Below are 15,639 nucleotides of genomic sequence, written 5' to 3'. Positions count from 1 at the left end.
TGTAAATTTTTTGAGACATCGCTGCTTCCTTCATGCCCTAATGGCCTTCTTGCAACATTCAATCTAGGGTGCAAATGAAGCCATTGAAATCAAATTAGTGCTCATGTTTAAGAATATGCTTAATCCTAAAATCAATTCTTGTAATAACATCCATTGAGTACATTTCCTTGTTAGTGCAGGCTTATGTATTAGGTCAAAAGTGCCTAACCGTCCACATGAAACCAAAAAAGGTTTCTAAGAAAATAATGCTAAAACTTATTGACGGAATATGTAATTCCCAAGTATTTCTTCTTAGTGGTAGAGTACTTGGCTTCTCTCGTGGGGATAGCATTCTATCGGCATAATAGATAGGATGATGTGAGCCTTCATTCGTAACTTGACTCAAAACACTACCAAAGGCTAAATCTGATGTATCCACATGAACATGGAGCTCTTGAGACTAATCGATCTATCTCAACACAAATACAACTAACACCATCCTCTTCAAATGATCAAATGCTTGTTGACACTCTTTTGTGTAGTCATAAGAATTATGCTTGTTCATTGACCTGTACAAAGGATGAGCCACATTTGCTAGATAGCAAAAGAGTTGCCGAACTGACACAATACCACCATAACTATTTCAAACTTTGGGCAGATATAATCCCTTGTTACCTTGATCTTCATCAACTACGATTTTGGCTATTGAAACCACATGGCCTAATAGGATGTTGCCCTCTACTGCAAAGGCACACTTGCCGAGTTCAAACACAATCTTGACTAGAGGCATTTTGTTAGACACTGCGTCGAATGATCCAAGTGTTCACTTTTCATGCCAAAAACTCTAAAATCTTCTAGGAAAACCCACATGAAGGTTGTTAAATATTCATAAAAAATATCCTGGACCATTCTTTGAAAGGTAATTCGGAGCATTCTTTTGGCCAAACATTATGAGATTGGATGCATAAGTACCCCACTCTATCACAAAATATATTTTTTTAAATCTTTGGGGTTATCACAAGAATTTTGATGAAGACCAATCAACAAAGCATTAGGCATTTATTGACCCAACCTTTGATTTCGATCGGCATATTAAATGGGCATCATTTATTCAAAGTTTTTAGCCCATGATTCAGTATCAACCTGGAAAGGAGAATGTGGTTGCCGATGCACTAAGCCGAAAGCCACAACTTCATAACATTACAGCGATAGAGATGCAACCCAATGATCAAATGAGAGATTCCTACAAAGATGATTCAGATTTCTCTGATATATGGACTAAGCTTGAACAAAATAATTGGAATCCTATATCTAGTTATTCATATAGTGATGGATACCTCTTCTTTGAAAAAAGGCTATGTATCACTCGACCCTACAGATTACAAGTTATGGAAGAGATGCATCAGTGACCCTATATGGGTCATAGAGGAGTATCCGCTACTTTGTTCGTCATTTCCAAGGAGTTTTATTGGCCTTCCATGAAGAGAGATGTAGCGAAGTTCGTGCATGCCAAAAGGTTAAGAGCTACAAAGGAAAAACACTAGGATTATTGCTGCCATTACCAATACCTACACAATCTTGGGAACAAATCTCAATGGATTTTATTAATGGATTTCCACTTACTGGTAATCAAAATGACATGATTCGGACCATTGTAGACCGATTCAGAAACAAGCATATCTTTAGGTCCATTAAGTCAACCATATTAACCTCCTCAAAGTCATCATTAAAAGGAATTCAAGAGTGCCACCAATCCAAATTTCGGATCCAAGCTGGCATTGACATGCACCATATTTAGGTCTCTCAATTCACCTTTAAATTGATCAGGTGCTAGGAAGAACTTAGGGTCCATGATGTTCATATCTTTATCTCTATGTGAAGGAAGTCAAGAGTGCCACCAATGCCTATCTAAATTTATGATCCAAGTCGACAATGACATGTACCATCTTTAGGTCCGTCAAGTCATCCATATTAACCTCCTCAAAGTCATATTCTTTCATCCTTTGGATTTTATCCATGTAAGGAGAACTCCATCAATAATGAGGCCCATTGATCCCATCTAATCTTCTATGTCATGCGCCACATTGGGTTCCACCAAGCTTTGAATGCATCGATCTCCTTGGTCTTTTGGATGGCTTTAGCAAGGTACTGTGCATACAAGCACACATGAGATTGATTTGAATAGTTAAAAATCCATTAAATTTTATATACTCAAAACACATATGCAAACATCATGGATATGCAATCAAACAACCATGTAGTTCAAGTTAAGGCCATGATAACATGCTAATTGCTACCAAATCTTGCATGATAAGCAAGAAGGCATGCATAAATTTAGGTTATCAGAATGACATGCAGATAACATTAATGTTGGAATTAATCAATCAAAATAATTTAAAATTAAGGATGATAACCAACAAGGCATGCATAAATCTAGGCTAGCAGCATGATAGAGAGATAAGAATAATGATCGAATCAATCAAAAGCATTGGTTGAATTTAAAGGGATGCTAGCATCACAAAACTTACCAAATCTATAACATTTGGGATGCTAGATCCAAAGTTAGAGATTTGATGAGGATGCTTCTAGCTTTCCTTAACTACTCAATGAAGGGCTCTTTTTGCATGACCTTTCCAACCGTTAGATTAGCATTCTTGGACATCATAGGACTATTCTTAACAGGACAATTTAGCAAAAGTATGGCTTTTTAATCTTATCTACTAATGCTTTGGATTTTATTTCTCATCATTATGTCTGTCAACAACTTTACTGCTTGTATGAAGTGTGCTTGAAATGACCTAGTAGTTCATCAATCTAAGCGAAGGTTAAAGATTGCAATGGAAGATTTGTCTTTGGGCCAAAGGGTATCACATCGCCCATCATTGGGTTAACCTATGAGTTCTGTAATTAGTCCTTAACAAGACCCATGACATGTGGTACTATAAGTCCTATGTACACCCTCTATCTTGGTGCTTTAAAACATACACACCACATTTGACATTGATGTGACAATGCCAAATGGATAGTAAGTCTTTTTCTTTTCCAATAGCTGGGTGCCTTCAACTCAACTAACATGCTTTCCACCATCCAATGTTGCATCTACTTTTGCAAGTAGAATCGAAGCATATGTTTCCTCTTCCAAGTTCTCTACATAGTTAGCTCAATTGTCTTGTTCTTTATATTTTGTTTTTCAATTCCAACATCACCCTTTTTTCTTACCTTTCCTACTCCTCTTTTCCTCTTGTCCACTCCATGCTCTCTTGTACTATCCCTTGCAAAATCCAAAATTTCCTTTGCATCACCAGATCCTTTTATGATGTCTAGCATCTCTTCAATTCTTGCATCCTTAAGGCTATCATAGCTAAACAAATCCCCTCCAAGGTCCTTTATTAATTCTATCCACGCTTTCCTGCATGTCCCAAAGTTTTTGTCCTTGGAGAAGAAGATCATATTGCATGTAGTTTGAATTATTTGGATTTTGAACAACCACTCCAATGCAAGCTGTTACATGATTTCCTTTTCCTCCACCACATTCCAGACTATCCCCATATCTTCATATGTTGCATCCCTTGAGGAGACATGGTGTATATCTCCTTTGTAATCATACGTTTCCATGAACCAACAAAATGGCTTCATGTTTTGCTCATAAGCATCCAGAAAGTCCACTACTTTTGTTCAAGATCAATGGTGATGGCATGTGTTTTGTCTCCTTGAGCAATGAATCCTCCATAGTAGTGGATAAAACTTGCTTCTTTTTAGACATGACACAAAAAAAAACATTGACCAAAATACTATCAGTAAAACAAATCAACATATTGGAAGTATTTCTCAATAACCTTAACTTTTAAATGTCACAAAGCTGATTCTATATGTTTTAGTGAACTTAAATTTGAGCTAGGGCTATCTAGAAAGTTTTAAGTATCCTTTTGACATGAAATTGTAGAAAAATTAGAATGGATATGATCAAGGGAGGGAGAGAGAGAGAACTCTCATAGAAACAATGGTGGAAGATCTAAAGTGTAAGACAAGACTCTGAAGGAAATGTGGAGTGACAAGAAGAGAGAGAGACCAAGCTTATCCAACTCCTAGGTTTGGATTTCATTCCACACCACACACCTTGTGTGTGTTCTTATACAAGAGATTAGGATTAGGATCCTTATCCCCAATCCACAAGCCTGCATCCCATTGGCTTGCTACTAACATCCACTCACCCATCCACTCTCTTGCTTCCACTTGGAAGGGATTTCCAACATCCCTTCTTAATGCTAATATGTGAAATTTACATGTTGAGCATTGCATATACAATTACATAGCATGCGGAAGGAAAATGCCGATGTACAAGATGCATATTCCTCTTTCACGTAGAGGATTCCATTAGAGGTGTCATTTGATGAGCTTATAACGTTGCCCACTTTATGTGGCTTCTTGTAATATTTGGCAAGATGAACTTAATAATAACACTTTCTTCGTGAAGGATCTTTCAAAAAACAATGGGCCTCATCCTAACCTTTCTTCTTATAAAAATTACATTTGAAGCCATAAAAGAACTTTTTCATCTTTCGGTGACCCATGGATAGGGCCTACCAGCAGCGAGTCAATGTTGATGCACCCTCTCCTTTCCTTGCCTTGATATTGTGCTGTTTATTGAGAAAAGCGCTAATAATGCTTTCCAAATTGAAGTCAGGGAGATGATTTTAGGTTGTGACGAGGTTCTCATATGGCATAGACATGCTCTTGAAGAGCACTGCAATAACATCTTGCTCTTCCATCTTAGCATCAAATATGTCCAAGGAGGAGCCAATTGCGTTGTGATATTATGTTCACTAAAAAAGGTCACTCAAATTTTCATTGTAGAAAAAACATAAACCGAACAATTTGACTTTGAGTGCAATACAGGAGTGCTTGCCACTCTTTCCATAGAGTTGTTCCAACTCATTCCAATACTATCTTTGATGACATAGCTCCTGTCACCAAATGAAGGAGTTTGGGATGAGAGTTTGGAGCAATGAAGACCAATGCTTTCTCTTCAATGTCATCCTCATCCGTAGTGATGTTACTATGCTTTGTGCCTTTTAAATAGGGCCACAAACTTTGTACATCAACAAATAGTTGACTTGCATCTGCCACTTATGAAACCCTTCCCCATAAAATGGTTTGCCATGCCCAAAAGAATTTCTTTTATCATCATTTCAAAAGGAATACAAGTTCTTTAAGTGGTCCATATGTAGAAAGGATGAAGGCAATAGCAGCTAATAAATGGCTCAAAAAAACTAGATCAAGCGAAGGAAAGGATTAGTCAACTACAAGGATGAATTTCTCAAAAGAACCTTTGGACGGGGCTTATGGGCCACAATTGACATGCCACGTGTTATAATATTGGGAGACTTTGGACCCTTAGCTTAAAAAAATGGAAAACATAAACGATTTGTTGCACTAGAGTGTCGATGACCTTTAGAGTAGCGCACAATGAAGGCGTTGGTAAGCAAGCTTCTCTGCAAAAACTAGTGATGGGAAATCACTTTGCAATAAAGATCTTCTAAGATTGAGAGCCTCCTATGGATTTGTAATAACCGCCGTAGCTTGTTGTGCTGCTTAGAGAAGAAGAAATTTGTCATCGCTTATACAAGAGACTACGTAGACATGGAAAGCAAGACTTCGAACCTCTGACAATAGCAGTATGAAATACGCCTTACAACTGGTAGATCTAGAAGATGGAACATAGTAGTTCCTTGTGATGGAATAACTTCTCCAAGAACCATGCAACAACTCGTCTTTACTTGATAGAAACATGACAATGGCCAAAAACCACTCTTAGACTTAGAGAACAAGAACCTAAACCATGAGACTCATAACACCTTGAGAAGAAAATTTGCAATTAATAATAGGACTACCAAGATTTGTTGGAAATAGTCAGCTGAGTATGAAACTTTCTATTTGGAAAATCTGACTTAGCATCCAACAGTTTGCGTATTAGATATGTTGCAAATTAAAACAGTACTCAAGCGAAGAAATTTTCCAAGCTTAGAGCTTGAAGTGGAAAGGTAAAGGATGTGGAACAAGGGCCACACGACTGTGATACCATATAGAAAAAGTAGGATCACTATGCTCAAGGGGGGAGGGGGGGGGAGAGAGAGAGAGAGAGAGAGAGAGAGAGAGAGAGAGAGAGGGAGAGAGAGAGAGAGAGAGAGAGAGAGAGAGAGAGAGAGAGAGAGAGATTCCCATAGAAACAATGGTGGAAGCTCTAAAATGCAAGAGGGGACTTGCAAGGAAACATGGAGTGACAAGAAGAGAGAGAGACGAAGCTTATATAACTCCTAAGTTTGGATTTCATTCCACACCACACACTTCACTCGTGTGCATTTTTATACAAAAGATTAGGATTAGGGTCCTCATCCTTAATCCACAAGCTTGCATCCCATTGGCTTGCTAACAACCACTCACTTGTGCACTCTCTTGCTTCCACTAGGAAGGGATTTCCAATAAAAATCACCATCACCTCTTAGTGGCTCAACAATGCCATGTCTCAACAAAGGCATGCTTGAAATTAAGCTCAAGCTTGGGCCACCTAGAAAGTGTTGTAGGAAAGCAACATGTTAATAGCCAAATCTTAAATTTGTCTTGTTGTGGGCATGATCTCAATTCAAGCAAAGTATACATGGAAAGTAATGAATCTTGAAGACATGGAATCAAACAATAGTCACACCACGAGATAGATGGGAGCTAGCATTTATATTTACACTACATTTGAAGCACATGCTAGGTGGAGAGTTATAAGATGTAACAATGCCATGCTCAAACCTAAGTTTGAAAATTAAGGCCACCTAGAAAGTGTTCTTGGAAAAAATCATGTTGGAAGAATATATTAAAACCAAAAATTTCATACAATGCAAGGAAAGTCTAATGTATTGGAAAATTCAAGGAAATATTGCAATCCGTGGTAAGGAGCTCAAGAAAGCAAACCAAGTTCGCAGTGTCCTGGTAAGAGGACCAATGTTGCTTTCCTTTTTCGAGTTTGGGATAATCGAGAGATACAAAGATAATAATTGATGATCCATTGATCGTAAATGCTACACAAATGGTTATTGAAACACCAGCTACGGTTTCTTAATTTTAGTATAGCCATGATACATGTCATAATACAAGTACCATCACGATGTCCTCTTGTGCATGTTAACATTGGAGTAAAAAGTACCATAATCATCATCATGACTAGGAGTGAGACTAATTAGCACATCAATAAGATGAGATTGATGGAGTTATCAGACATAGAAAATGTAGACCCTTGGATTACCTTCGAGAGATTGATTGGATGCTTTAACGGCTCTTGTCGGGGGTGTCAACATTGAAAGAGAAATTAATGGCATGTTGAATAGGCTTTGCAATCATGTGCTTAGAAGTGTTTTAATCATAATCATGTATTGGCTGGTTAGTTTCTTCACAACGTTACGATATTGTCCAACCCCTTTGTCTCTTGACTTGGGTCCATTAATGTAAGCTCTAATCCTAGTGAGAAGGTGTATCTTGACTTGAAATATTTAGTAAGTGCAAACAAGCTGCAATGGCATGGTATGAGAAATTATCATTATTTAATGAGAGTTTACCTTATACTTAAGTTTGTACATCAAGTATGAGGGTGAAATATTGCAATCATGAGGAATTATAGACTTGAGTCTACATCGAGCATGAGGGTGAAGTATGACAATCATATCCAGTAGCAAGACAATGCTATTGAACTATACAAAAAGCATAGCTAAGTAAGCTTGAGATTGTCCAACAAGCATGAAGCAAGTAGATGATAATGAGCATTTTTTTTAATGAGATGGTTCTCATGTCTAGTAGCATGATAAAGTTATTGAATTGAATTGCAAGGAAATCATAGTTAAGAAATTCAAAACAAAGAATTTAGCACTAACTACAAGGAAACCATACTTGAGAAATTCAAAATAAAGGAGTTAGAATCACTTCATCAAATTTTTGGGTGTGAATGCCACGAGGAGTATAAAAATAAAATCATTACTCGATGAATTTATGTCACAGTTACACTAGCAACATTGAATATACATAATTGCAACTCGCAAAGGACACCACTTGAACTAAACTATATATGGTAGGTATATTTTGCATAGTCAAAAACTAAAACTTGCTAAATTCATGCATTTTTCAAACATCATGCCTATAAATTAACAAAGACCTCCACTATATTGCAAAATATCTTTTGATTTTTGTATACTCAAAGTTAAAAGTTTTTTCCTTCCCTTGACCTTTGTATTTTTTATTAAAAAAACAACTTTTATTATCTTAGGTCATTCATGTTCTACTCATTGTTGTCCAAATGAGACTTTTCACTCTCTTTTTTAAATCAAATAAAGAAAGAATGGAAAATTTTTATTTTCACAAGAAAGAAAGAATAGATGATAGCATCGATTGAGTGAGCCAAAACCTCTAAATTATTTGAAAAAAATTTAAAACTTTTTGTAGATGCATAATTTTTCTCTTTTGACATCTGAAATGAGCTCAAAAGCCCCAAAACCCTAAAAATGGCTGCAAACATGGGTGCCTTTCTAGAGATTTTTTGAAAAAAAGTAGATGGGAAATCATGCACCTAGCGCTCGGTAGATGATATCATCGATCGGGCATGCTCTTGGTTGATGATGTCATTAAATAATGTGCACTTCATTCATGTTTCATCGACCAAGCATGCAAAGTCAATGACAGGTGGGGTTTTTCAAAAGATCTTCAAAAGGTACCCATGTTTACAATTGCTTTTAGGGTTTTGAGGCATTATGAATGCATTTCTAATGTCAAAAGAGAAAAATTATGCATCTACAAAAATTGTTAATTTTTTTCAAATAATTTAGAGCTAAAGATTTTGGCTTGCTCGGCCAATGATATCATTGACCACGCATACAGCTTGGTCGCATAAAGAAGCAAGGTAGAGCATGGTTGATGATCTCATTGACTAAGCAATGGCGTTAGATAATTTGGTATGGCAAGTCAAAAAATGGAGCAACTAATTATACTATCCACAACAATTCATGGATCCATGCTTAAACATACATGGACAAATGTGCCAAGTATAAATGAAAACAAGGGAACCATCTTTGTGTATTACCACTCACTAATTTATACCACACTAATTACTATACACTTTGGCTAATAATGAATTACATTCATAAGGAAATTAACACAATCCTACTCCTACCTCAACCACTTCCTTTGGGCAACCCTTATGAATGTAATCCAACTTATTGTGTAGATGCTTGATTCTCCTTGAGAAAAACATGACTTGATTATGAGGTGTTTAGGTGGGTGGTTAGTGGTAAACACAATCTAGGTGAGTGGCTAGTGCTAAGTATGCTTAGTAAAGGATGCTACTGCTAGCGACGGTTCCTTCCTCTCTACTCTTCCTTCCATCTCTTGACCTGGAAGTGCATGTGATTAGTGGTAATTACTAATTAAGTTTTTAATGGGCATGAAACATCGTAGAATATTATGACACCAAAAATAGCCTTTTTTGCAGTGGTGTCTATTTAGGCTCCTTATATTTTTGAGTTGTGTGTTACTTTCCTCTATAGTATCCAAGCTCTTATGCAAGACCACATCAAGAAGCAATGCTGAAACTCATAGGAAGCTTTGCCAAAAAAGAAAGAGAGTAAGTAGCTGGTCCACTTCGCATCTCCCAAGCTTTCAAGCATTTGCACCTCTTCAACCTCTCTCTCTCTAGCATTTTTGCCTTACTGCAATCATCCAGAAGCAAGAAAGCATTAGGATTGGTCATCAATTCCCTTAGCTATAGCTTCTTTCTGTAGCTTCTTGTTCGGAGAGGTCATGATGGAGTTATGTAATCTTTGCTTCACTATCTCTCATCAAATTAGCTCCAATTCTAGCAAACTCAGCATGCTCATTGTAGGCGGCATCATGGTTGGGCCTCAGTTGCACTCATAGACTCCTCCGAGCTAGCTGTAGCATTGTTGTGCTCGAGAAAGCTAGAACTATTGCTCCCTAGGGATTGGATTGCTTTGGATGACGTAGAAAGCTACCTTTTGTTGCACGAGTGGGGCTTCGTTGACTCTTCTACAACATGCAATTCTCCTCGCTATAGAAGAGGTTTGAGTTAAAATATCAATCTCCATAAGTTGCTAATGGATTGGAATTTGGTATGTGTTGGTTTGGCCGATAGATTGAAAAAAACTATTTTATCCTTTGCAGAATCAGGTAGTAGAAAGAAAAACAAAGTTCTTGTACACTCTAGCAGTAGATTTCTTGAATAATTCCAAAGCTCTACATAGGAGTGATCTGCACACGTTTCTATACAATGCATCACACCCAAGGGCATCGTGCACTTGGGTCATGGAGTTGAAGTGCTCGATGAGATCAAGGATGGGGAAAAAGTTGAGCTTGTTGTGAGACATATCGAAACACATGACATGATTGAATTCTAAGGGGATTTGTTGGTTGTTGTAGATGGGTGTAATTCACAAATTCAGGCACACTTCCTCCCCAAGGAAAGGAAGGTTTGTAAATATGGTAGAAGATTGACCCTTCACCTTTCCCCCTTGCCCATGATGGATTGCTCCTTATGCAAGTATTCGGGGTACTCCACTAGGAGAAGCAAGATTAATTGCTATGGAAGGAAGCAAGAAGGTCTTCATGTAGATGAGGAATTGATACCCCAACCTTAGGGGGCACAATCTATGTCAAGATGACCAATGGGGGAAATCTCAGTGTGCCATGTTCGAGATACTAGAAGGGAGGTTGGACTGGCTGTGGTATGTCAATAAGTTAGAATAAACACTCAAGGTATAAATGAAGAATCGGGTGTGTAGATTGAGAATTTGATCAGGAGAGACAGCTACATTGTTGAGGAGATTTGATGTGGTTGTGTTGCAAGCAAGGAAGATTGCAGCTTTGACAGTGTGATGCCCATTGCCATTTCTATAGGCAATCTAAAACGACAGGGTGCCATTGAAGAAGATGGTATGGGGAAAGGTGGTGATTTTGGGGGAGGTAGCACATCCCATGAGGATCCAAACATGTCGATAATGGATGTGGTAACCATGTGAAGTGTCTCTCTGTCATACACAAGAACAAGGAAGGGGCTTCCTCCACCATAGCCAAGGCCTCTAAAGCTTCTTCCAAGACAATGGAGCTCCTTCATTTGCTACTATTACTATAACTACTTCTCATTCTTCTTTTGATAAGGCGCTCTCTGCCAAAATCAACACAATAGCTCCTCTGTTGTCTTCATCGTTTTCATCAACAACTACCAATTTTTCTTGTTGGTCTTTGGATGAGGAGGAGGCTTTTACTACCCTTGCTCACTTTGAGAGCCTGTGCTTGCCCACTGCCATGCAGCAATGACTTTTCTCCCGATTCCTTAAGGGCTAATGACATGGTGGGAAAAGGGTTTTCATGGGAAAAACAAATTTTCCACGTCGAATGTCATACTGATTAGTAAAAACGTTCATTTTATGTCATTTTCAGCCCCTAAATGCTTCACAAAGTCTTTTTCCCATAAAACCATTGAGCTCAAGTGCTCCCTAGTTTTGTGGGAAAAAAATGGAAAGAAAAGGTAAGGGACCACTTGCCACCTTGGCATAGAATTTCCCATTCCCACAAAAGTACCACAAAGTCATAAGGCTTTTTAGGCACCTCAAGTAGGGACATTTGCATGGTAAGGGGCTCTCTTTTTTTTCCAAAAAAAGAGCCGATTGAAATGCCAAGAATCTTGAGCTCTTACTTTACACTCTTGTCCTCCTCTTCTGCCAACTAGTCTTCAAGTCTTCTTCTTTGTTTTAGCTAGCAGTAGTAACAATATCCTATTCGTTGACCTCTTTGTTGCAGCTTCAAAGCATTAAGAAGTTGATAATTAGGTTAACAACTTATTATAATTGTTTTGTCAAGAAGAAGATTCAGCACTGTTATTCAAATTAGTTCATTTAAAATGGCATGGCCATTAGCAAATTTTGCAATGCCGTGTTGCTAGAAGTCCTTTTCAATAATCGAGTGATAGTCGTGGTGCTAGACGCTTATTTATGGAGGCTATGGGTTTTATTTTCAAAAGATTAATTTTTTTCCCTACTACCATCTCAATACCCCCAGAAGTGCGTTATCTAAAGGTATATGTATTCCAATGTGTCTTTTGAGAACAATTATTGTTTCTCTTGAAGGGTCAATCGGAAGATATCCAAAGGATTCAAATCGTTCTACCATGTCTCCAGAGTAGTGCTACTATAGTTTTGTATAGAACACTCTTTTTCAAGCAACAAGATTGACCCTTTGTCATTTGCTAGGAGATCTTCATGTTTGCTGCTTCGTCTTGCTTCTTATAAACTACTATTGATGGTTTTTATATGCTCAAAGGTTTTATATGTTGGAAGGTCATTTGTCGAAAGCACCGATGCATATTGCTTCCATTATCTCCTCTACTACATTCTCAGCTTGCTCATCTTGAGATGTGGTTCTTGATGGCCTGGTGCAAGAGGTCCCTTTTCAAGAATGTAACCTCTCTATGCTGTAGCCTTTGGGTAGGAGTGCTGCTACAATAATTTTTGATATAGAGAGACGAATTGCCTTTTTCTTCTTCTTCTCAACAATCTCATCCATGACGTCTCTATGTGCCTAGCCCTGAGACAGTCGACGGATTTAAGTGTCTTGTTTTCTAAGTTTTCGATAAGGTTGGAACGCCTTCTTTGATGTCGAGGGAATTTCAAATGACTAAGGATTTTTATTAGCTGCCGCCATGACGACAACGAAGCCTTCACGTTTCTCTTCTTTAAAGAAATCTCTTTTGGCTAAGTGGAAGATTCCTTGAACCTAAAGATAAAATGTTTTTCTAAGGTCCCTTTTTTAAGGATCTTATGGTTGTCAACTCATAGGTAAAGCGGTCTCTCAAAAAGCTCTTTTTTTTTTGGCAGGGGAATTTCAAAATTGTATTAAAAGAAAAAAGAATTGTACATGAAAGAAAAAGCCGACTTCCTTGAAGAAAGGCAAGATCAACACAAGACATATACATCCAAACAAAACTTTTAGTTTTGAAGGTATCGTTCCTATGACCAAAATGTTGAAGAATCCTCTTGACATCCTGAACTACTTCAGGCACTATTTGTCTTTCAACTCTAACTCTTTTGTAAACTAAGTCATTCTGGTACTTCCAACTAGAGGTGTGGCAGGTAGCTTTTCCGTAATGGAACACATAATTACTAAGTCAAAATTGAACCTCAATCCTAGCATTTTATCAAACTTTTAAAGGAAACCAAGTAACAAGTAAAAATATGAACATGAGACATGGCACAGGGTCCTTTAGGACTAGATCCTCCTTACAAATGTCAGGGGTGGTGATTTATTATTAATTTCGTGATGTCTATATTTTGGTAGCTAAAGTCTAACTTTAAATACATGAATAAGGTGATATAATAAGTGGTCCTCGTTGAAGTCTAATACAATATTGTTACATGGAGTATAACCATATGAATAAAGGTGTCAAATCCTTCAATCTTACATCCATCTTGGATTTCCTTGCTCCCTTGCATCGATAACATGATTAATATTGAAAACAAGAAATTTTGAATAGACAAGTAATTGAAAATATTTATATGATAATATATAATATAGAATTATTATAACCACACATAGTGTGGATGGGGAGGCGACATGCTTCCTTTCCCAAAGAGTGATAATCTGAGGGAATGGGCCCTTCCCTGAGTGCTGAGATAATGCAGAGAATATAAATTTTGAGAATAATTAGTGCCAAGAGTAAGTCTCGCGAATGGATAAGAAACTGGCATATTACCTGAAAGTCAATAGTTGTAATCATAGTCGAATGCTAGTAAAATCATTACAAGTTGTGCGATTCAAATTCTCATCGTCTTTTGGCGATTTATTTGATCTTATGGACACTATCCAAAATACTTGCCAATGTGAGCTTGAGAGGCTTTGCATGTGTCCTTGAGCGGGGTGATTCCAACATTCTCATATCGTTCGACAGAGTCTAGACAACACAAAAAGACAACTATCATTAGAGGAAGTCCGAAGAAGAGCACATAACATTCTCACTCTCCACCTAGCTAGCGTTTCTATGGAGGTTTTACCCCAACCAAGATTTTAATCATTGCTCATTATTTTGCATGAGAGAGAGAGAGAGAGAGAGAGAGAGAGAGAGAGAGAGAGAGAGAGAGAGAGAGAGAGAGCTTCTGTATGAATTGGAAGCATCAACCTAGAGCGGCTTTCATGGATAGCCTTTTCTTTTTGCCAAAATCTTGCTTGCTTTTGCCACTTAGTATTAGAAATGACCCAACAGAGGGTACACGCAGCGGAAGACTTATAGTAATGCCCAGGAGCTCACACAGTGTGCGGTATGGGTGTGGAATCACAAACTTCTTTACTTATGTGCATACAATAGGCGTGCAGACTCATCAATAGACAATGAACCAACCAGATAGAGAAACCACCAAAATATATGTTTCCGTCCACAACTATGGACACAATACAAAAGAGACAGATCCAGAGTCCCACCAATGGTGTGGTCCTCTGATCTTACCACAAGGTCCTTCTCCTATCTACTAGCTATCTCTAGACTCGAGTCCGCGTGCTCCACCTGGAGCTTCTGTAGACTTTCCGTCCAGATCACAACACCTTGCTGCCCTGAGAGACAGCTAAGGTTCAGCCCTTGAGAGCTCAGTCTGCAGCACACCTTCTACTTTCCTTCACCTCTAAGATGAGGCCCAAGAAAATGCCTTCTAGCTGCTCCTATCTGCTGCTGGTTCTGTTGAACTGTTGGATGTGAAATGAGGCCCAGGGCCTCTCCTTTTATAGGCCCCAAGGGGGCTGGCAAAAAAACCGACCAGCCTAATACAGACTGGCCGACCAGACTGGCCAACCAGTCTGTGGCTGGTCCAGCCCTAAAAGGGCACACTCCCTAGGGCTGTTGGCCCAAACTTCCAGGGCCCTTTGGCCCTCCATTCAAGGCAGGTATCCAGCCTATAAAAAGCCTACCTCCTGTCCACTGATAGTCACATTTCCTGCTGCATATCTGGGCCTGCACTCCCTGCCATATTTGTGCCTCTGCCAGGCTCTCTTCCCAGCCATGTGTGCAAGACTTTCTGTCCAGATCACAACACCTTGCTGCCCTGAGAGACAGCCAAGGTTCAGCCCTTGAGAGCTCAGTCTGCAGCACACCTTCTACTTTCCTTCACCTCCAAGATGAGGCCCAAGAAAATGCCTTCTGGCTGCTCCTGTCTGCTGCTAGTTCTGTTGAACTGTTGGATGTGAAATGAGGCCCAGGGCCTCTCCTTTTATAGGCCCCAAGGGAGCTGGCAAAAAAACCGACCAGCCTGTTACAGACTGGCCGACGAGACTGGCCGACCAATCTGTGGCTGGTCCAGCCCTAAAAGGGCACACTCCCCAGGGCTTTTGGCCCAAACTTCCAGGGCCCTTTGGCCCTCCATTCAAGGCAGGTATCCAGCCTATAAAAGGCCTGCCTCCTGTCCACTGACAGTCACATTTCCTGCTGCATATTTGGGCCTGCACTCCCTGCCATATTTGTGCCTCTGCCAGGCTCTCTTCCCAGCCACGTGTGGAGCATCGTACACTGCTGATGTCATCGCGCCCTGCCAAGTCAGATCTAGGGCTTGCTGTCCCCGCCTTCTGCTCCTTCCACAG

This window comes from Dipteris shenzhenensis, chromosome 14 (genome assembly GCF_047967505.1).
Source record: "Dipteris shenzhenensis isolate YYH24624 ecotype China chromosome 14, Dip_SZ_1.0, whole genome shotgun sequence".
Lineage (NCBI taxonomy): Eukaryota > Viridiplantae > Streptophyta > Polypodiopsida > Gleicheniales > Dipteridaceae > Dipteris > Dipteris shenzhenensis.
Note: the sequence above shows the minus strand (reverse complement) of the source record.